Raw genomic sequence first — 22,956 nt, forward strand, 5'->3', positions numbered from 1 at the left:
TCTGGAATCGCCCCTGTCCCATGACCATGGGATGGGTGGGGGGTGTTTGGAGTTGCCCCCGTCTTGTGATCTGGGAAAGGTTGGGAGCTCTGAAGTTGACCTGTATTCGGGGGCAAGGGCAGCTCACTTGTAGCCTCGTGTGGAGGGGCAGGGGAGAGAGCAGTGGTAGGGGCGGGGGGGAGGCTGTGATGCTGCTTGCAGCCCCTCTCTGGTTCCCCATGCCCCAGGAGTGGTGTGTGCAGCCTGGCTCCCTTCTTGGGGGGCAGCAGGCTGGGGTGTTTGTGAGGCCCCTTTGTGCCCCTCGTGGCCGGATCCCATCGTGACCGGGGCTGGCTGGCTAGCCAGCACGTCCCCATCTGCCAGGGCCTGCCAGGGAGGCCAGGCACGCTGCCTTGCCAGCTGGGGGCTCTCAGCTGACGTTCCACGCGGCTGATCGGTACCTCAACGATAGGCCAGGATCCCAAAGGGCTGCAGGTCTCTCGCGCCCACAGCTGGCTCCGCCAGGCCCTACCCCACCCCACCCCACCTGTGGGTCACACCGGAACAAGCCCAGCTCTCCGCCGCCCCCAAGGGGAGGCTGGGAAAGTGGCAGGACTGGCTTGGCAATGCAATGGGCACCCTGTTGCGTGGCTGGCGGGCATTCCTAGCTGGCATGCCTGGCAGCATGGCTTCTCCTAGCCCAGTCGGGAGAGCAGGGAAGGGGAGAAGTTGTCCCCCAAGCAGCCTTGGGGTTAATGCCTTTCCCCCCCGGGGCAGACGGGATGTGATGGGCGGGAGGGGTGGTCTCGGAGTTGGAGCAGCGCCCTGGGTTTGCAGAGCACCTGCTCCTGCCTGACTGGACATTGCATCCAAAAACCCTAGGACGAGAACGTTAAGGGAGCGAAGTGGAGCCCTCTGCAGTCAGGGAAGGCCACAACTGAGGTGGGTTGTGCAACCTGAACTCTATGCCCTCGGGCGATCACTGGCTTTAATGATAGGATCACACACTGGTTTTTCCACCCCGCCCCAGAGGTGCCTGAGGGCGGGGCAGCGAAGGAGGCTGGGGTCTGCAGAACCCCGGCATCATTTGCTGCAGACGTGGGTGTGCAGGGACAGAGGCACGGGATGCCGGAAGAGAAAGGAAGGTCTCGCGGCGAAGGCAGTCGAATGCTGCCCGGGAGAACTGCATTCTCCCCCAGCCGCTGCCCAGCATTTCGTGCGACGCTGGACAAGTCACAGAGGAAAATGCTCAGTTGGCCCTGAGCTGGGGGCTCCTCTCTCGCCGGGCGCCCCGGGGGGCAGACCCGGAGAAGTGCAGTCAATGGTTGCTGTGCTTTGAACAGTGCTATGCACTTGCTAGGCACACTGGAACAGCAGCCCCTAGGTGTCTCGAGTGGGGTGCCAAAAATTAACAGATGTTTTTTGACAATTTTGGCCTTAATCTCTGCAAGTCTCAGCCCCCAGCTGTAAACAGGGATGATAATCCCCCCCTAATCTCACCGGGGAATTGTGGTGAGAAATCCACTAACGTGTGTGAAGTGCTTGGATTCTGCGGTGAGAGCACCATGGAAACGCCCAGGAGGCAAGGAATAAATGTTCACTCGGTGCGGGGGAGCCTGGGGCACGTGAAATCGGGCCTGGGTCGCTCGCTGACGGAGGCGGGAGGCCTATGGAAGGAACAGCCTGGGACAGTGACCAGCCCATCTCATGCTTCAGAAAGGGGCGCAGCGCTCTGGCTGGTGACTCCTGGCCTTTCCTGGCTTCTGAGTGCTCCACTTGGCCACCGTCTCGCTCCTTTAGGGTAGTGTTTTGCGTGTAACAGGCAGCCTGCCGGTGAGGGTGGGGAAGCCGTATTGACAAGCAGGGCGGCCTGGCTGCACCACCTCTCCAAGTGCTCCCAGAAAGCAGGGGAGGTGAGTTGGATCTCTGGGGGACCCTGAAGCGGAGTGCCCTTGGAGCGCCCAGGCAGATGCCTGTGACCACGCTAGGTTTGGCTGGAGAGGAGGGACCGGTGCTGCCGCATGCTCCAGCTGGGTCCTGGAGGCAGGTCTGTCGCACCTTGTGGTTGTCTTGTGTCGCACGCTGCTGTGGTTGAGACACATAAGCATTGAAATCTCTCTGCTGCCGTCGGGGCACACGTACGGCACCTGCGAGCCCGTTGTACTGGGACAAAGGCTCTATCCAGGCGCAATGCAAAGTGCTCGGGTCCCATCACTTGGCTGTCGCTTCTGCTCTGCCAATGAGATGGGGGTGCAGTGTGGGTTTTGTGCCCTTAGCCACAGTTGTGTGTGCAGGATGCAGTCCCAGTTCCATGCACAATCGTTACGACTCGGTATAGAAATCCAGTCACTGTGCCCTCCCGTGGCTAGCTAGACCCCCTTGGGTGCAGAGCTGTGGTCACTCTAGGGGGAAATTTCTCAGGCAGGTGCACACCAAAACGGCGTGAGCAGCGGGCCCAAACGGACTGTGAATTCCGGGAGGGGCTGACTGGCTAGCGGGGACCTAGCCCGGCGTGAATGCAGCAGCTCAGACTGATTTCTCATGTCGCTCTGTGTCCTGTTGGCAGGCAGAGCTGGGTGCACAGAGGGTGGTTGTCTGGCGCTGGGGGCTGTTGGTGGGCAGGGGAGAGCTAGGTTTGTGCCCATCCCTGGTACGGAGGGCGTGTGCCCCCGTGTGCTGTCGGAGTTCATGGTCTGGGGAGTCCAGCGGCTATCTGGCATCACACAGCAGCGTCTTCTCAGCCGGCATTTCCCATCTTCCCCCCGGCTAGGTGAGCACAGCAATCCCATCGGCCCTGGGCCTCGCTCCTGTCGGCCAGGCCCTTTGTCAGCTGGGGCGTAGGCTCCTGTCGTGCACGCCGCACGGGGCTGCCTCTTACATTCACCAAGGAACGGGCATGGAATTGGGCAGCTGTGAGCCAGTGACACGACTGCACTGCATGGAGCCTCGGGCGCCGGATGAGGCCTGTGTGGAGGGACCCGGCCGTGACAGGGGTCAGAGACAGAGCTGGAGCTCCCGTGAGTCTCGGAGAAGGAGCTGCCAGCTGGACATTCTCCAGAAGCCCCCCCACCCCACCCCTGGCTGGAACTCCTGCCCCGCCCCATCTGCTGCCAACCTGAGGACCTTCTGGTCATGCTGCACAGCAGCGGGGAGGGAGGGCCCTAGCGATGACTAGGGCTGGGGGAGGAGTGGGCGGCTGATGGCCTCTTCGGGGAGGAGCAGCCACTGGGTCGCGGGCTGCGTTTATAATGTGTGTCATGAATCAAAATAAATGGTCCCTGGGGCTGTTGGCCTTGTGCCTCCCTGGCCTCTCCCCAGGCCGGCGGAATAGCCTGGGATCTCCTCTGATCTCTGCAGGAGTGGGCCGCCTCCTCCCCCCTGTAACACCCCGGGCCCGCTGGAGCTCCCCTCTGAAGCAGAGCGTGGAACGAGGTGCCAGTTGGTGAGGGCGGGGACCCTGCTAGCGCCTGTAATGGATTGGGAGGGTCTGTGAGATGAGCCGGCTCCGCTGATGGCAGGCTGCCGGGGGGAGGGGGTGATTAGGGCTGCTATTTTTAAATACTTGGTGGCACTCGACGCCGTGGTGGTGGGAGCCCTGCCGGCACCAAGATAGATCGGGCTAATTTTGCCGGGCTGGCTATGTCGGGTGGAGAGTAATGGGATGTAATTCTGTCTGGGGAATCGCTCTCCCCTGCTCCTCCCCAGCCTTGCTCTGTGCAAGCATCTGCTCTGCCTGACTTCATCCCTGACTCACGCCCACCGCGCCCCAGCAAGCGGCTGGGCAGGAGTGAATTGAGCCCTGGCGGGTGGTGGGGCAGGAATTGAGCTCGCGCTGGGCTGGCTTAGATAGCGGCTATTTGCTCCCTGCCAGGCTCCGTGCTGCCATGTCCCTGCCTTGCTGCACCCTGCTTACTGGTGTTTGTGGTGGTGAAGCGCCAAGGAGAACTGGTCCCCGACCAGCACCCCGGGCTGGGCCCTGCAGATATGCCCCATTGCAGGTTCTCCAGCTCCAACCCCACGGAAGGGCACGACAGGGAGGTTCCTGGCTGCGGGGAGCAGGTCCATGGTGGATGTTCATTGAGTCTCTGGCAGAGCCCCTGTGCATTGCGGGAGAACACCAGTGGAAACTGGATGTGGTGGATGATTGCTTCTTGTTTATACTGTGGTAGCACCGTGATGAGCCCCCAGGAGCAAGGAGCTGCCCAGACCCTGTCCAGGATCCGGGACTCCCCGTTGAGCCGGGAGCTGCCCGGACCCCGTCCAGGATCCGGGGCCCCCCATTGAGCCAGGCACTGCCCAGATGTACAATGAGAGGCAGCCCCTGCCCCAGTCAGAGTGGGCAGGACAAAAGGAAGAGCTGTCCCGTTATAGAGCTGGGAACAGAGGCCCAGAGAGATCCTGTGGCTTGCCCAGCGTCACCCAGGGAGCCTGTGACATGGCGGGAGCTGGGTCTGGACAGGAGTTTTGCCGTCTGCCCTCTGCACACGGGTGAGGCGAGGCCCCATCTGCGCCGCCTCCTTTGCGGTGAAAGGTTCTGGCCCGTCCCCAGGGCAGGGATACGGCTGTCAGGCGCGACTAGATCATGGTGCTGTCTAGGAAGGGGGCAAAGATCTTATCACGGCTCAGTTTGCCTTTAGCTTTGTAACAGGTGATGCTACTTCATGTAACAGGATGCACATGAGCGGAGGCGGGGGGTGGGGGTGCCTGGCAGCCAGCGTGCCCCTCTGTGGAAAGCCCCACAGTTCCCGAACCGGATCCCAGCCTCGGCCAGCCCCTTTAGAGTCGCCCGAGTCCTGGTGATGGAGGTGCTGCCAAAGGTTTGAGTATTCAGAATCTCTGTCTTGGGGAGCTCTGCGGGTTCGGGGTGCCAGCTGGGATGGAGGCGCTTCCACCTCCAGTACCAGCCCAACGGGCAGTGCGCCCTGGGTGCTGGATCTCACACAAGGTGCGGCCTGTCCCGAGGGAGCCTTCCCCCACCCCAGTGGTCCTGGGAGATCCCCGGGGTTACAGCCTGGCCTGTGCACTCACCGCGGGGATGCATCCATTCTGGGGTGGAACCCAGCCGCTGGTCATCAGCCCCACGCTGCAGCAGGGCAGAGGGCCAGCTGGGGCAGGAAGTGATGGATCTTCTCTCCAGGGGACAGGGCCGGGCGGGAGGGCTTTCCCCAGGTGGGAAGTGGGCAGGCCAGGGAAACCAGCGGCGGCTTTTACAGAAAATGGCCGGGGATCTTTGGCCCCGAGTGGTCAGGCTGTTGGTTTTGAAGGGGCTTCCGGCAGCACCGTGCCCCCTCGCTGGGGTCAGGCTGGCTCAGAGGAGAGCTGGGGATCCCATTGACCTCTCCTGTCCAAGTCCTGCCGGGCCAAGGGCTCAGGTTGTCTGAGCCCCCAGCTGTCTCTAGGCTAGCTGTGCATGCTGCAGTGTGAACTCCTCCGTGGTCTCTGGAGGGGAAAGCACACGCCCCGTGGGGAGCCCGGAGCCCGCATTCTCAGGCAGGGCCGCGAAGGGTTTGAGTCATGGTCCCTGGGTGGCATAGCAGTCTGCCAGCCTGGGGAAGCTGGACACATCTTTCCCCAGAGCCTGGCAACACTGCCTGCGGCGGGGCGGTCCAGTGGAAAAGCAGGCTCCCCTCCCTTTCCCAGGGGCAGAGTGTCCCGCCTGCGGGCTCAGCGGCTTTGCTAGGATCGGCGCAGGGCTGAAAGCTGCGTGTCCCAGCTGGAGCGGTGAGCAGGTGACTGGACATTGCTGTGGGCGCAGAACTGGGTCCTAGTGGTGCCGGGGGTAGGGGTCAGTTTCAGGGCAGGTCACTAGTCTTCCTGCGGAGCGGTGCTCCCTCTTTCCGGTCTGAGCTCTTTGGTCGTGTGCTGTGCAGGTCCGGTCTGGTCTCTCATTGCAGCGCCCTGCCCAGGGAGCCCCCGATCTCGGCACTGCTGTAATGCAACAGCGCTCCCGGGCTCATCCGCGGCGCTGCCAGGCCCTAGGAGGGTCAGAACGTGGCCATTTTCCCTGCCTGGTTTAGATGTGGCCTGCGGTGCCTTCTCCTGGAGCCTGCTCTAAGAGCCATCTCTCTGTCGCCTAACCAGCCACTAGATGCCCACACAGCCCCCGGAGGGCAGGGCCGGCATGCTCCTCTGCGTGGCTGCAGCAGTGAAGTGGAAGGCTGGCTCTTTGTCCGTTGGGATCGTCCAGCCCGCGCTGCTCTCTCAGAAGTGGGCCTCTGGGTGTGCGGGGGCCCCTGGGGGTGCATGCTGCAAGTATTGCCTGCCAGCCTCCCACCCTGATCTCTGGGGCTCCCCTGCTCCGCCCCACTCTGCGGAGAGGGAAGGAGGGCTGCAGTCAGGACTCCTGGGTTTTGTTCAGGCTCTGGGAGGGGAGTGTGGGCTAGTAATTAGAGCAGTCAGGACTCTTAGCCTCTCTGCTTCATAGAATATCAGGGTTGGAAGGGACCCCAGAAGGTCATCTAGTCCAACCCCCTGCTCGAAGCAGGACCAATTCCCAGTTAAATCATCCCAGCCAGGGCTTTGTCAAGCCTGACCTTAAAAACCTCTAAGGAAGGAGATTCCACCACCTCCCTAGGTAACGCATTCCAGTGTTTCACCACCCTCTTAGTGAAAAAGTTTTTCCTAATATCCAACCTAAACCTCCTCCACTGCAACTTGAGACCATTACTCCTCGTTCTGTCATCTGCTACCATTGAGAACAGTCTAGAGCCATCCTCTTTGGAACCCCCTTTCAGGTAGTTGAAAGCAGCTATCAAATCCCCCCTCATTCTTCTCTTCCGCAGGCTAAACAATCCCAGCTCCCTCAGCCTCTCCTCATAACTCAGATGTTCCAGTCCCCTAATCATTTTTGTTGCCCTCCGCTGGACTCTCTCCAATTTATCCACATCCTTCTTGAAGTGTGGGGCCCAAAACTGGACACAATACTCCAGATGAGGCCTCACCAATGTCGAATAGAGGGGAACGATCACGTCCCTCGATCTGCTCGCTATGCCCCTACTTATACATCCCAAAATGCCATTGGCCTTCTTGGCAACAAGGGCACACTGCTGACTCATATCCAGCTTCTCGTCCACTGTCACCCCTAGGTCCTTTTCCGCAGAACTGCTGCCTAGCCATTCGGTCCCTAGTCTGTAGCTGTGCATTGGGTTCTTCCGTCCTAAGTGCAGGACCCTGCACTTATCCTTATTGAACCTCATCAGATTTCTTTTGGCCCAATCCTCCAATTTGTCTAGGTCCTTCTGTATCCTATCCCTCCCCTCCAGCGTATCTACCACTCCTCCCAGTTTAGTATCATCCGCTTCTGCTGACTTGGTGTGAGCCGGGTCACACAGCAGCTCCTGAGCACCACAGCCATGCCTCAGCCCCAGGCCTGGCTTCCTGCACTGGCCTCCTGGGATCGGGCGGCTCCGAGTGGGGTCTCATGGGAGACATGGTGGTGTGGTGCTCGGGGATAGCCTTGACCACTCTGAGGGTGTTTCTGTGGTGACCGGTCGCTGTCACGGCAGAGCGCAGGAGTTCAATTGTCCCCGACTCAGCGGCGGGAACCAGGCGCACGTAATTGCAGGCAGGGAGGGGCTGAGGCTCCAAAACCTCCGCTTGGAGCTGTGCCCAATGTCTCCTAATCTAGGACATTGCAGCAGAGTATGACCCACTGCTCCTGCCCTAAACACCCCTCCTCGCCCCGGTGCCAAAGCTCCCCCGGTCCGGGAGTGCCAGTGGAGTGGCACTGGGTTCCGTGTTGGGGGACGAGGCAGCACGGCGGGAGAGGAGATGCCAGCCATTCATACCCACGGAGGGTGTTGGCACGCCCGTCCCACCTTGGAGCCAAGTGGTCCCTTCCCGCCAGGGGTAGGAATGCCCTGCATGCATCCTGCTGCTTTAAGGACCTTCTTGGCCGTTTGCTGCCATGCCCTGCCCCAGGCCTGTGCTCGGTGCGGGAGCTTCCCTGGAGGTGGGGAACCGTGTCCTCAGCACCAGCTGTTGGGCGTGTTCCCTTGCTCTAGGCCTGCTCTCCCGTTAACCCTCCCCCTCCCATCACGCTGTCCCTTGCTGGCGAGGTTTGAGAGAGGGCTCCTGCCGAGGATTGTTGAGCATCTTCTGGCCATCAGAGTGGGCCAGAGTCCGGACAGGGCTCCCCGCACTCAGCCTGGCGAAGGGAAGGCATCGCTTTTGACAGCAAGTTGTGTCTGGGTTGGCAGCTCTAAGCAGTGCCAAGGCCTGCAGAGCTGAGTCCTGGGGCCAGCGTTTGTGTTGTCGGATCTATGTACAATTCACACACACCACGCCCACGCTCCGGGTTCACATCACTGCCACTTGGGGAATGCTGCGCTGCAAGGATCATTCGGGCCAGGCCGCGGAGAGGAGACCTCCGAGGAAAACCCCAGCATGGCAGAGTGCCGACCCCATACCCCAGCGCTGCAGGGAGCGGGGTGCGCTCGTCTGAGTCCTGCGTCAGTGCCCCAGTGTGGTGCTGTGGGGTGCTGGGCTTGCTTTGGCTTTTGTGCTGACAGACTTGAGGTCCTGAGCATTAAGTGACATGACTGGGTAAAATCCACCTCCCTGAACTCTCCGCAGTTTCAGTGGAAGAGTTGAGCTGTGACGTAGAGCTGCTGTCGCGTTGCCACTTGGTGGTGATCAGAGTGGAGGGGGGCGTGGGCGTGTACACAGCTGCTGCCCCTGTGCGAGCGAAAACCTTTGGAGCACGATTGTGTAGCAGCCGGAGGTCACTTGCTGCATTGTGCACTGTGCAGGCATCTCTCTCCCCTTGCCTGGGTGGGTGGGATCCTGGAGAGCTCAGTTACGTTTCTGCCATTGCGGGTATTTGGCTTGGCCTCAGGGTAACAGGGGGGCCAGATTATTTATAGGTGCAAATTTCAGAGCTTGCCTAGGGCGCATCCGATTACGAAAGAGCCAAACTCTACACGTGTTAAGGCCTGCGCTGTGCCAGTCTGGCCAGGAGGGGGCAGTCTCCAGGGCACCGGTTTGCCACATCGCGGCGTGCTCCGCATCTCGCTCTCCTCTTTCAGTTGAAAGCCGACTAATGTCATTTGCTTTGCAAGGAACCTTATTCTGCAAATCCACTTGTGTGTGGGGGCTTTAACTCCCGCTTACAGGATTAGTGGAGATTAGCAGGGCGGCTCCATTTCTTCCGCCGAGCTCTTTAACAGGAGGACGATCTGGCTGCGGCTGGGAACCGGGGAGTTCTCCCAGCAGCATCCCTATGGGTGCTCCGCCAGAAGTGTGTCTGCATCCCCGCGCTGCTGCTTGTGGAGAACTTCAGGAGCGGGTCCATTGGGCCTGCACATGCACCGTCTCTACAAGCTCTGTGTGAGGCCATGCTCCTGTCGTCTAATCAGCCTCTGTTTTCCCGGCTGGCTGAGAGTCCCGTCTGACTGCGGAGTTGGGGGGCAGGACCCTCTGGCTTCCCCAGGACCCCGCGGAGGGTCACGGAGGGGCAGAGGAGGCTGAACGCTCCGAGGTCAGACGCAGGAAGGTGGAGCCGGGGGAGCTGTGTGTCCTGCAGACAGGCTGCTCCCAGAGAGGAGACTTCCCCAGAGTCCTGCCTGGCTTCGTAGGGAGCAGCTGCAGAGCATCGCCCGGGGACTCGGTGACAGCCCCGCCAAGAGGCTAGCCAGCACGCGTAATGAGCTGCCAGCCGGCTGCCGGGGCCCCTCAGCCATGGCGGGATGGCAGTAACCGTAATGAACTACCAGCTGTGCCAGGCTCTGGATAGGGCTGCGAGGTACCGGCGCCCCCGCGCCTGCTGCTGGCATCCCCTGTGCCTCAGAGGTTCACGGTGGGGTGCTCACGCCGCCCCTCTTCTCGGGAGCTGCCTATCTGTGTCCCCCCCTCGCTGCTGACATCTGCGCTGTGTGCAGAGGAGGTGGCTGGCGGTGGGGGAGAGGCTGCCTTCTCCGATCGCTTGCAAGAGCAGAAGCTCTGCTTTTCAGGGCGTTGTGAGGAGGGTTGGGGCGACCAGGGGCTAAAACAAATGCCCAGAGAGCAAGTGAACCTGTGCCCCAGATCAGGGTGGACCTTCTCTCCCCACCCCCACCCTGCACCTGCCAGGGAGCCCCTTCTCAGGCCTCATTCTGGTTGCCTCCAGTTGCTCCTCAGCCCCCCACTGGAGTGATCGGGTAGGACCTGGACCCCAGAGGGGCTGTGTCTTGACACTGGGCGAGGGGTCGCTGTATAAACAGCCGCCGTGCCCCACCCCAGAGGGGCTGCAGCTCAGCGTCGGGTGAGGGTTTCCTGTATAAACAGCCACTGCGTCCCACCCCAGAGGGGCCAAATCTCAGTGCCGGATGAGGGGTCACTGTATAAGCAGCTCCTGCAGCTGCACTCTGTGGCTGGGTAAGCAATTCCCTTGGCTGCTCGGCCAGTACTGTATAGGGGTGCTTCTGTGCTCCTGGGGGTGCAATACCCTGTTCCCTCAGAGGTGCGATTGCTGTGGCCTCGGAAGACCCCATTCTGTTGCTCCTGCTGGGTAAATCCTGCCTTCTCCCCCATGCTCCTGAGTCAGCAGGGCCCCTGGAGACGAGGATATTTGTTTGAGATGTTTAAAGTATGGGCAGCAAGATTGGAAGCCCCCATCACTGATCTGGAAGGGCTGTTGGAGCCCATGGAGCCAGGGCTGAGGAGGGAGGAACAGGAATGCATCTCTCCCATCTCGGACTCGCTCCAGTAATGAGGTGGGGTGTTAAATAGTAACTGCTAAAGTGAAACGTTTTTAGATAGCCTGGACCAGATAACTGGCTTCCCAAGAGTATTAAAAGACTCGGCTCTTTCAGCCGCTGATGTTTAACAAATCGTGGAACATTGGGGAAATCCCAGAGGGATGGGAAAAGCTAACATGCCACTGTGTGAAAGGGGCAAATGGAATGAGCTGAGTAACTATAGGCTGGATCGCCTGATCTTGATCCTGGGCAAAATCATGGAAAGGCTGATATGGGACGCACTGGCTGAATTAAGGGATGGCAGCATAATCAATGCCAGTCCGCCTGGCATTACAGAAATGGGTCTTGGGCAACTGTGATTGGGTCTGTGATGAGACATGAGTTTGTGGCAACTTGGACTTTATATGGCATCTGACTTGCCTTCCTCAACATTCTGATTAAAAACATTCACACCATAAAAAACCCTGCGCCCCGTATCAAATGGGGTAAAACTGGCCACCTGCTGGCTCTGAAGAAGTAACTGTAAATCGGACTGGGTGTCCCCCGGAGGTCCTGCAAGGGTCAGGGCTCAGCCCAGTGCCATTCAGCAGCTTCAGCAATCTTCCCCAAGGAAATGGAGAGCCCTTGCTGGAAACGTGGCGGATGACCCAGTACCGGCTGGAGCAACAAATAATGCTGGGGCCGGTGCATCCCCCAGAGCGCTTGGGGAAACAGAAAGTCGTGCGTCCAGGAACGGGGCCATCAGTCTCGATACAAGAAGGGGCCTGTACCCTGGAACGCCGGGCTCTGAATTGAACTCGGGGTCAGGGCAGAACCCAGCGGCACTTGAGCTCCCTGGCCATGGTGGAGGGTGACGGTGATCCTGGGTGGCTTGCACCCTGTTGGGAGAGGACGAGGGGCCTGGTGGCTAAGGCACCAGCGGGGCGTGTTCCACAGCTCCGCCACTGTCCCGGGCCTGTCGCCGGCTGTCTCAGTGCTCAGGGAGTAGTAACCCCCATTCCGTGTCTGTGCAGACTCTGAGCTATGGGGGGCGGGCTACCTCTCCAGGTGTCTGTGCAGCGCCCGGCACCATGGGGGCCTGGTCCCACTGCGTGCTCCGCCCGAGTGTAGTATAATCACGAACGCACCCAGGCTCCGCTCCTTCGCTGCTGCTGAGCGAGGAAGGGGTTTCTAGACTCTGCTTGAAGACAGGCTGCTGTTGGAAATCCCAGGGTGTCGCTATGGCTGCAGGGAGTTGGGGTCCCTGACTCAGCGAGCGCACACGCCACGCTATCGATCCATGGGCCTCTTCCCTCCGAGCAGGTCCTGGAGACAGCCTGCCCTTTGCGCTGCTCGCGGGCCAGGGCGTGGGGCTCTGGCAGGAAGGCTCAGCTGGGTCGACGCGCTGGATATTGTAGGGTTTCAGTTTCTGCTAACTGGGCTGAGCTGGAGAAAAGGGTCTGAATGGTGTGGGGCAGGGTGCCAAGCAAGGGGTCGCCTCCCCCGCCCAGCTAGGAGCCAGTTCCAGACACCAGCGACCACCCGTCCCGCGGGCAGGTTCCCTGGCAGAGGGCGCTGGTGCCCCCATCCGAAGGGGACACGTGCTGAAGGCTGGTGTGTGCAGGAGAGGGGAGGAGGTGGCCGGTGCTCTCCAGCAGTGCCAAGGCTTACAGATCAGGGTAGCTTCCCGGGTAGTGGGTAGTCCGGGCCCCTAGTTCATCGCTTGTAAATTTAATTCTTCGTTGCTGTAGCTCTGGAGCACAGCTCGGCCTCCTGCCTGCCAGGGCGTCTCAGAGCCCACGTCTGCAGGGGGCAGAGCAGCTGAGGTCGGAACACCCACCCAGAGAGGTTCCCCCCACGGGCACTGCCCACGGTGCAGAGCGTGCGGCACAGTGGGCGTTGGCGGCTGCTTTGTCCCTGGGCTGATATCATGGTGTGTCTGCACTGGGCCGGCCCTGAAATCTGCCCGCCGGTGCGGCTCGACCCGTGGGGGGTGCTGGGCTGGCCCTGGCTCTCCTGTGCTCCTAACAGCCAGGGTTGGGTGGGAAGTTGGTGGGCCTGCCCGGGCAGCGGTGGCGTGTCATTGGGGTGCGGGGCTGGCTGGGCGCGCTCTGCATGCACGCCCAGAACCGAGCCTAGCACTCCTGCCATGGCTGTGCCGCTGGAGCTGCCCGGGGGGACCCGTGGAGCCAGGGCGAGTGTGGGTGCGAGGAGGGGGAACATGCTGTTCTTTCGCCTGCCGGTCGGGCCAAGTCTCTGGTGCTAATATAACCTGACAGACCTTCCTAGGCTGGGGCTGCTGCTGGAGCAACCTTGCACCCCCTTCCCCTGCAGCAGTCAGATGTAACTGCTTCTGCTTCCCAGAATCTCATCCACCCAGGGCTCTCCAGTAATGGGGGCCTGCCCCTCTCCACACCCCCATCCCCACCCCCGCAACTCTCCTGGTCTCCTTCCGCAGGGCTTTGGCCTCTGGTGTGTCCCCATTAGCACACCTGAGCTCTGAGTGTATCTGCTTCTGCACCCTTAGCCTGGGCTCTGACTCGGGTTTGAGCCCAAACCCCACTCCCGTCCACACACAAGTCAACCTGAGGGATCAGCAAGTACAGGGCCTGGCTCCTAGGACGCTGCCAGGTGGGGGGCAGAGGCAAGTCCCTCTGCGACTCAGGTCCAAGCCCTGTCATTTTGCAGTGTGGACGCAACTCAAGCCTCAGCCCCGAGTCAGAAGGTCTGTTCCGTGCAGTGTGGACGTTAACATGTCTGAGACACCAGGGTCCGGCTGCTGGAGACTCGGGTTTGCAATGCAGTGCGCACGCTCGGGCATGAGCTTGGAAACACCAAGTGCACACATCCAGTCCCACAGACACAGGTTTACCATGCGATGTGGACAGACCCTCTGTGGCTCCCGTGGGTGAGATCCCAGTGCTTGGCTGCATGGCTGGAGGAATCATAGAATCATAGAATATCAGGGTTGGAAGGGACCCCAGAAGGTCATCTAGTCCAACCCCTTGCTTGAAGCAGGACCAATTCCCAGTTAAATCATCCCAGCCAGGGCTTTGTCAAGCCTGACCTTAAAAACCTCTAAGGAAGGAGATTCTACCACCTCCCTAGGTAACGCATTCCAGTGTTTCACCACCCTCTTAGTGAAAAAGTTTTTCCTAATATCCAATCTAAACCTCCCCCACTGCAACTTGAGACCATTACTCCTCGTTCTGTCATCTGCTACCATTGAGAACAGTCTAGAGCCATCCTCTTTGGAACCCCCTTTCAGGTAGTTGAAAGCAGCTATCAAATCCCCCCTCATTCTTCTCTTCTGCAGGCTAAACAATCCCAGCTCCCTCAGCCTCTCCTCATAACTCATGTGTTCCAGACCCCTAATCATTTTTGTTGCCCTTCACTGGACTCTCTCCAATTTATCCACATCCTTCTTGAAGTGTGGGGCCCAAAACTGGACACAGTACTCCAGATGAGGCCTCACCAATGTCGAATAGAGGGGAACGATCACGTCCCTCGATCTGCTCGCTATGCCCCTACTTATACATCCCAAAATGCCATTGGCCTTCTTGGCAACAAGGGCACACTGCTGACTCATATCCAGCTTCTCGTCCACTGTCACCCCTAGGTCCTTTTCCGCAGAACTGCTGCCTAGCCATTCGGTCCCTAGTCTGTAGCTGTGCATTGGGTTCTTCCGTCCTAAGTGCAGGACCCTGCACTTATCCTTATTGAACCTCATCAGATTTCTTTTGGCCCAATCCTCCAATTTGTCTAGGTCCTTCTGTATCCTATCCCTCCCCTCCAGCGTATCTACCACTCCTCCTAATTTAGTATCATCTGCAAATTTGCTGAGAGTGCAATCCACACCATCCTCCAGATCATTTATGAAGATATTGAACAAAACCGGCCCCAGGACCGACCCTTGGGGCACTCCACTTGATACCGGCTGCCAACTAGACATGGAGCCATTGATCACTACCCGTTGAGCCCAACAATCTAGCCAGCTTTCTACCCACCTTATAGTGCATTCATCCAGCCCATACTTCCTTAACTTGCTGACAAGAATACTGTGGGAGACCGTGTCAAAAGCTTTGCTAAAGTCAAGAAACAATACATCCACTGCTTTCCCTTCATCCACAGAACCAGTAATCTCATCATAAAAGGCGATTAGATTAGTCAGGCATGACCTTCCCTTGGTGAATCCATGCTGGCTGTTCCTGATCACTTTCCTCTCATGCAAGTGCTTCAGGATTGATTCTTTGAGGACCTGCTCCATGATTTTTCCAGGGACTGAGGTGAGGCTGACTGGCCTGTAGTTCCCAGGATCCTCCTTCTTCCCTTTTTTAAAGATTGGCACTACATTAGCCTTTTTCCAGTCATCTGGGACTTCCCCCGATCGCCACGAGTTTTCAAAGATAATGGCCAATGGCTCTGCAATCACAGCCGCCAATTCCTTCAGCACTCTCGGATGCAACTCGTCCGGCCCCATGGACTTGTGCACGTCCAGCTTTTCTAAATAGTCCCTAACCACCTCTATCTCCACAGAGGGCTGGCCATCTCTTCCCCATTTTGTGATGCCCAGCGCAGCAGTCTGGGAGCTGACCTTGTTAGTGAAAACAGAGGCAAAAAAAGCATTGAGTACATTAGCTTTTTCCACATCCTCTGTCACTAGGTTGCCTCCCTCATTCAGTAAGGGGCCCACACTTTCCTTGGCTTTCTTCTTGTTGCCAACATACCTGAAGAAACCCTTCTTGTTACTCTTGACATCTCTCGCTAGCTGCAGCTCCAGGTGCGATTTGGCCCTCCTGATATCATTCCTACATGCCCGAGCAATATTTTTATACTCTTCCCTGGTCATATGTCCAACCTTCCACTTCTTGTAAGCTTCTTTTTTATGTTTAAGATCCGCTAGGATTTCACCATTAAGCCAAGCTGGTCGCCTGCCATATTTACTATTCTTTCGACTCATTGGGATGGTTTGTCCCTGTAACCTCAACTGGGATTCCTTGAAATACAGCCAGCTCTCCTGGACTCCTTTCCCCTTCAAGTTAGTCCCCCATGGGATCCTGGCCATCCGTTCCCTGAGGGAGTCGAAGTCTGCTTTCCTGAAGTCCAGGGTCCGTATCCTGCTGCTTACCTTTCTTCCCTGCGTCAGGATCCTGAACTCAACCAACTCATGGTCACTGCCTCCCAGATTCCCATCCACTTTTGCTTCCCCCACTAATTCTACCTGGTTTGTGAGCAGCAGGTCAAGAAAAGCGCCCCCTCTAGTTGGCTCCTCTAGCACTTGCGCCAGGAAATTGTCCCCTACGCTTTCCGAAACCTTCCTGGATTGTCTATGCACCGCTGTATTGCTCTCCCAGCAGATATCAGGAAAATTAAAGTCACCCATGAGAATCAGGGCATGCGATCTAGTAGCTTCCGTGAGCTGCCGGAAGAAAGCCTCATCTACCTCATCCCCCTGGTCCGGTGGTCTATAGCAGACTCCCACCCCTACATCACTCTTGTTGCTCACACTTCTAAACTTAATCCAGAGACACTCAGGTTTTTCTGCAGTTTCGTACCGGAGCTCTGAGCAGTCATACTGCTCCCTTACATACAGTGCTACTCCCCTACCTTTTCTGCCCTGCCTGTCCTTCCTGAACAGTTTATAACCATCCATGACAGTACTCCAGTCATGTGAGTTATCCCACCAAGTCTCTGTTATTCCGATCACGTCATAGTTCCTTGACATCACCAGGACCTCCAGTTCTCCCTGCTTGTTTCCAAGGCTTTGTGCATTTGTATATAAGCACTTGAGATAACCTGCTGATCGCCCCTCATTCCCAGTATGAGGCAGGAGCCCTCCCCTCACAGACATTCCTGCCTGTGCTTCCTCCCGGTATCCCGCTTTCCCACTTACCTCAGGGCTTTGGTCTCCTTCCCCCGGAGAACCTAGTTTAAAGCCCTCCTCACTAGGTTAGCCAGCCTGCTGGCAAAGATGCTAGGAGGATGGGTGTGCCAGCTGGGTAGGCTGGATGCCACTCTCTCTGCCAGTCTCCCGTGCCTATGGGAGGCGCCTCTGAGCCCATCACAAGACCTGGCTGCTTACTAGCCTGCCTAAATGGGAGCTGGGCTCTTTGGAAACTCCAGTTCTAACTGTGGGTGCTGAGCACGGGGACGGGTGGCATGGATGCCCTGCAGGGCACCAGCACCATAACCAGACCAACCCAACCTCCCGAGGCAGCGTGGCCGGGAAAGCTGGTAATGCTCTGCCAGAGTTTGTCCTGCAGGCTCCGTGCTGGGGCGTGGAGCCCCCATGCGACAGGGCAGGGCTGGGATCTCTGATTTTCCTCGCACTGTGGCTTGGCAAAAGCCGACCGGCGTGAAGAAAGCCATTGTACCGTTTGGAACTTGCTGTGTTAAGCTTGTATAGCCCCTCCCAGAGCCTCGCAAGGCTGCTGAGCCGGCTTAATCAGGGCGTATTCCCACCCTTGTGCGTCTCCTCGGTCATAGGGCACTCGCTAACGCAGCGTTTTCCCAACAAGGACAGTGCTTGGGTCCCTTTTCTGCTGCCTGTTCGGTTTGCTGGGGATGAATACCGGGAAAGGTGGCTGCAGGGAACGGCAGGTGAGCCTGGCGCAGGGGGTCTTTAAACACCCCAGTGTGGAGGTTATAAATCAACCAAGTCTGCTCCTTCCTCCAGCAGAACAGGTCCATTGAGACCCCATCTGGCCGTCAGTCATGCAGCCATCAGAGCAGGGCTCCTTCCCCACATCTTTCGGGGGCTGCAGACTCAGAGGATGCCCATTGGTCGCTCCTCGTGGCTGCTGGGATCTGCACAGAGCCACTCGCCGGGATTGGCAGCCTGATTACGCTGCAGGGAGGTCACCGCTGCTGGGGGCCAGAGACCCCGGAGGTTGCAGGTTGGTCAGTGGTGCTGGGATGGTGGAGTTCTCCCCCACGATGAGTTAGCGTTGCTTGTGTGTGAATTTTTCACGGGCTCTGTAGTTCGGAGGGCAGCACATCCCAAGGTAGGGTCTGGTGCTGGAGAAATCGCCCATCCAGTATTCCTGCTCACGTGCTCCCACCCCGCCGCTGGCTGAACAGCTGGGCTTCCTTTCTTGGGCTTGCTTCCACCCCCCGGCTTGCTCTCTGGGGGATTCCCTGCCCCCGGGCAGCAGAAAGCCACACGTGAGCTCCAGCTTGTGCTGCCAGAAGCCCCAGTTGGTGGAGAGCAGAAAGCAGCCGGAGCCATGTGACGTTCAAAGCCTGGGCCAAAGGGGAACCTTTCAACACTCTGAGCCGTGTTCCCTTCCCTGGCGGTGAGCGTGGGCGCAGGACGCCGGGCTGCGGGCGCAGGCGTGCTGATGAGACGCTCTCCCCAGCGCTTCGAAGGAGTGTTCTCCCGCGCTCTAGCTCAGCAGTGGGAGTGGGGAGAGGCTGGGGTCGGTGTGCGGAGACCAATTCTCCACATGCTCCCATCCTGGTCCACAACCCCCACTTCGTAGCTTAGCTGGGGGGGTCTGCCAGGGCCTCACGTCCCCGGGGGCCAGGGAGGGGGTCTGCTGTTCTCCTATCGGTGGCAGCTGTCACTGCGCTTCTAGCCGGCCTGGTCACTTCTAGCTGTGTGGGAGCCGCAGGGGTTCCTCTCCTGCCTCGAGCCGCTGCCCAGGGGCGAGGGTTCGTGCTGCCAGCTCCTGTGCACCCCCCAGTAATAGCTCGCCCCGAGTCCTGGTCAGCCCTGCTTTGTAAGCCCCTTTTCCCACGAGACCTCTGAGGCCGGCCCAGGAGAGGCAGCACGTGCAAGTCACGGTGCACTTCGGACCTTCCTCCCCACCAGAGGCAGCGCGAGCTGCACCAGATACCCGCCGGGCGGTGGCCATGCAGCGCTCCTCTTGCTGCGCCCGGCACACAGAAGCCCTCTCAAGGTGCTTCTTGGTCCCCTGCCTGCTCCGGAGCCAGGGCCACGTGAGAGGGTCACCCAAGTGTCCTCTGTCTGCGTCGCTGGCCCTGTCCTCGGCTGCGGACAGCACCAAGGCTGCGGTGTTCTGCAGAGTAAGAGCCTCGGTGCCCGGCGTTGCTGCAGTGCGGGGGTCGCCCACGCAAGCGCGGGGCAGCTCTCTCCTCCTCCCGCAGGGCTGCCAAGCGGTAGAGGCTTGTGCTTCCAGATTGGGGGTCCTGCTGCTGCCCCCTGCTGGGGTGTGGGTAGCCAGGCATGGGAGGGGGCCTATGGCTGGAAGTTGAAGCAAGACCAATTCAGACTGGAGATAAGGAGTAACTTGTTAGCGGTGACAGTAATTAACCATTGGGACAATTCACCCAGTGCAGATTGGCTGGTTTTCTAACCACTCTGCTCTAGGAGTGGCTGTGGGGCAGGTCTCTGGCCTGGGCTGTGCCGGGGCTTACATGAGGTTAATCCCCGGGGTCCCTTTTGGCCTGTGGATCCAGAGGAGGGTGCTGTCCAGGCTGGCACACAGGGACGGTCCTCTCCTCATGCAGCTCGCAGTGCGGGAGGACGGGAGGGTGATGGGGAGCAGATCACATGGCCACAGAGAGGCACCATGGCCCTGTGGCAGGCCGCTGGCAGGGGCTTGGGTTACATGGGTTCTATGCCCAGCTCTGTTACTGCTCTGTGGGTGACCTTGGTCAGGTCTCTTCTCCTTGCTGGGCCTGTTTCCCTCCCACCTTTGGTCTGTTTTGGCTATTCAGAGTGTGTCGTGCTCTCCAGGCAGCACCCAACGCAACAGGCCTCGAACGGCTGGGGACTTGGGGAGTTCCTTGTGATGCCGATCATGCCAGTAATTGCAGGGGGCAGTGACAGACAGGTGGAGGGGTCTGACATGGGCTAGCTCAACCACAAGATATGGGCTGGATGTGGTTCCCTGGCACGTGCCATGCAGGAGGTCAGACTGGGGCATCGTTATGGCCTCTTACAATCAGCGATTCTGTTCAGTCACTGGGTAGCTCTTTCTGCTTGCTGTGTAGTGGGGAGTCCCAGGAGTGGGGCGCTGTGCCAGGCTAGGCCAGGGAGAGTGTGCTGCAAGCTTGGGGAGGGCACCCATTGTGCCAGGCTGGGCTGGGGAGAGCATGCTGCGAGCGGTGGGAGGGCGCCGGCTGGGATAAGACCTAGCTTCCCGGTAACGTTTCTGCGGCAGGTCCAGAGCTGTCTCTCTCTGGCAGGGGGTTGACGCGCTCTGCAGATAAGCCCCAGAGCTGATAGAGGCTTGTCAGGGGAGAGGTGTTAGCATGACAGACAAGTGCCCGCTTGTTTACCTGACAAGGCTTGTCGAACATTCAGCCGCGAAGCTTTCCGGCCTGGCCGGATATGACAGCTGACGGTGCTCCTAGCAGAAGAGTTGCTGTCTCTCTCGCTGCCCTGCCGAACCCGCTGCAGCAGGGAGTCTGGGCTAAGGAGGGGCTGCAGACCTGCTCCCCTGGGGGGCAGCGGGGCTCCAGGAGAAGTCTGCGGTGCAGCAGAGCTGGATCGGCACTGGCTTCCGAGGGACAATGGCAGCTGCATGTCAGGGCCATGTCGCCCTAGACACAAGACTTGGAGCTGGCCTGCAGCGGGTTCTCACCTGTCTGCAGATTGGTGGGGCAATCTCTGGGGGGTCCCAGAAGTGCCAGGGGAGTTGTAACCCCCAAGCCCTGCCAAGGCCAGACGGGGGAACTTGAACCGGTCCCCATACTGCTGTGAATGGCCGGCATTGTGCTCCTGGTTGTGTGTGTGACGCAGCAGCCGCATGGATCCCTGCCCGTACACGCAGCACCAGGCCTTCCCAGAAGACCAAAGCTCAGGTTACATGTGCCCCTCAGTCCCTGCCTGGGACAGGTCCTGGCCTGCCTGTGCCATCTCCAGCAGAGACTGAGACTCTTGGGTCTGTTGCCTGCTGGGGCAGGACCCTCTCTGACCCAAGGACCTGCTGGCAGAGAGCACAGAGGCTCATATGGGACCCTCGAGGTCTGGTGTCTGTTCTAGTTCACTGGGCAAGGTCTCTGCCCAAAACCCGTGTCACACTGGTCAGCATGATCTTCGGGAAGCGCATGTGCGGGGAGAGGGGTCTGTACCCTGGAGCTCATGGTCCTACATGGGGCAGTTAGCAGCAGGGCTCCAGAGGTGACATACCCTCGGCCAGGCCCCACCAGAGAGGCAGTAGGAGACGCTCACTTCCCAGCTGCCCGGTGTGTGCTCTGTCTTCCACTGGCATGTGCAGCTGGAGTCCCTTGCTGAGGAGGAGCTGGCAGGGACCGCAGGAGAAGAAATGAACGGGAAGAGATAAAGAGCAGGGGCGCTGTTTTGAGGTGAAGATCACCCATCAGAGCTGATCTGTCTGGAGGTGCAGCCAGGCCCCCCCGGCGCCCTGCATCAGCCAGCCAGATGGGTGGGGAGGTGGACAGGCTCCCACTCCTGACCCCAACCTATATGTCTGTGTGGAGTTTCCTGGGGTCGGGCCCCTCTGACCCACAGTGGGAGCGGAAGGTGATGGTCAAGGGGGAGACATTCCTGGGGTGGCGAGATCCTGGGACAGAGAGAACTGTTGTCAGGCTCTGTGTGGTGCAGCCTCAGATGCTGAGGCACTGTGTGAGCTGGGTGAGGGTCCCAGGGACGAAGCCCCTCACCCTGCCTATGGCCCAGATCCCTGTGCAGACCCAGGAGGGGTCGGGCTGGCTGGTTGTTGGAGTTCTCCACGATATCGGCTGTGAGACCCTGTTGGGGGGTGGGACAGGATCCAGGCCCTGCTCCTGTAATGGCCAAGGGTTTGCATTTGAATCCAGGGAACCAATCGGCGATGACGGAAATGGTCAGTGAAAATACAGATGACCTGGCTGGCAAGGGGGAGGAGTGGCTAGGCTCAGGATACCTGCCTGCCTGTAACCAGACCCCTGGGGCTGGGTGGGACAGAGAGATGTTCCCTGCCCCCTTGCCCACCGGAGAGGGGGCTCATGCTGGCTCTGATGCAGTGAGGAAAGCAGCGAGCTCGCTGCCTACCCCCACTGGGACAGCAAGGGCAGTGCTGAGCACAGTGGGAGCTGAGACCCCAGCTGAGTGGGGGCAGACACAGGCAGGGCAGGGGATCTGTGGGGAGTGGCAAGGTGCTTGGTAAGGAAAGTCTGGATGAGCCTAGGCAGCCTTGTGATCTGATGGCTGTGTCTAGTCAGCAGGGTGGGAAGGCAAGGAGAGTGGAAGATGAGTGTCCCGGGACCTTACCTGTTACCTGGGTGGAGAATTGTGACGGGGAAGGAAATGTCTCTGTGTCTGTCAGGGGTATTGACTTGCCTACGGAGGGAGCTACCCTGATCTCCAAGCAGTTGTCTGTGACCAACCTTGTGTGCTGGGACCAGGGGAATGAGATCCCAAGCTGTGGGTCTGGGAAAGGAGAAAGTGTGTCCAGTTCGTTTTTGTCTGTGGAGCAGACAGAAGGGGCTTTTCAGCCTGTGACGGTTGAGGGTCGTGCAGTTGTCTCAGAGCTGGTTCTGGATCCAGCTAAAGCCCAGGAAGGGAATGGTCCTAAGTTTGTGTCTGCTCGGGAGAATGGCCCTGTAACTAGGTCGCATCCAGTTAGGGTCTATGTAAAATCCCAGAGCCCAGACAATTCTGGTGCTTGTATTTTGCCTGTTGCTAGTGTGTTGTTGGAAAGGGTGCAGCAACTCTGTCTGATCAGAGTGAGATCCTAGCCAGGGCACAAGGAGAGCATGAAGGTGATGTGATTGTGTTACCTACTGAGGGTGTGGTAACCTGTAGCAAGAAGGAAAAGATTCCTGAACTTGTGTGTGGCAAAGGGAAGGAGAATGCTTCTAACCTTTTATCTGGTAATGTCTCCATGCCAATTCTGTAAGTGAACAGTATGTGTCCCAGGTGAAGAGGGTGCTGGGCTGCCTCAAGGAGGCAGGACTGATGGTAAAAGCTGAAAAGTGTAAAGTGGAGATAATCAGAGATTGGCCTGTTCCCCAGACCAAGGAACAGGGCCAGGCCTTTATTGGGATGGCGGGGTACTCCTGGAGGTTTGTACCCCACTTGAGCTCCCCAGCTGTGTAAGAAGGGGAAGCCTTACGAGCTCGTGTGGACCGAGCAGTGCCAAAGGGCTCTCTGTGTGGTGAAGGAGGCTCTAATCCAGGGCCCGGTAAGTCCGGTAAACCCAGACTTTGCCAAGGCCTCTATGGTGTTCACCGACGCCTCAGACACAGGGCTGGGTGTGGGGCTGATGCAAACTGATGCTAAGCAATGGGAGAGATGCTGGGGCATCCATGGAAACGTTGGTGGGGTCGAACTTCCCCAGGTCACCGGCTAAAGTGACTCCGCTCAGTTCGATCTCGAAGGGGGGAGAGATGTGACGAAGTGGGACTGTTC

At 59.0% G+C, this 22,956-nt stretch overlaps 1 protein-coding gene and 1 non-coding gene across 2 annotated transcripts in view; both read left to right on the forward strand.

Moving 5' to 3' along the window:
* SND1 (staphylococcal nuclease and tudor domain containing 1) overlaps positions 1 to 22,956 on the forward strand; it is a 505,775-nt gene that overhangs the window by 434,911 nt on the left and 47,908 nt on the right. The window lies entirely within an intron of this gene.
* LOC140905687 (U7 small nuclear RNA) lies at positions 16,864 to 16,923 on the forward strand. Its single transcript, XR_012156925.1, has one exon. It is a non-coding gene; the product is annotated as a U7 small nuclear RNA (small nuclear RNA).

This window comes from Lepidochelys kempii, chromosome 1 (genome assembly GCF_965140265.1).
Source record: "Lepidochelys kempii isolate rLepKem1 chromosome 1, rLepKem1.hap2, whole genome shotgun sequence".
Classification (NCBI taxonomy): Eukaryota; Metazoa; Chordata; order Testudines; family Cheloniidae; genus Lepidochelys; species Lepidochelys kempii.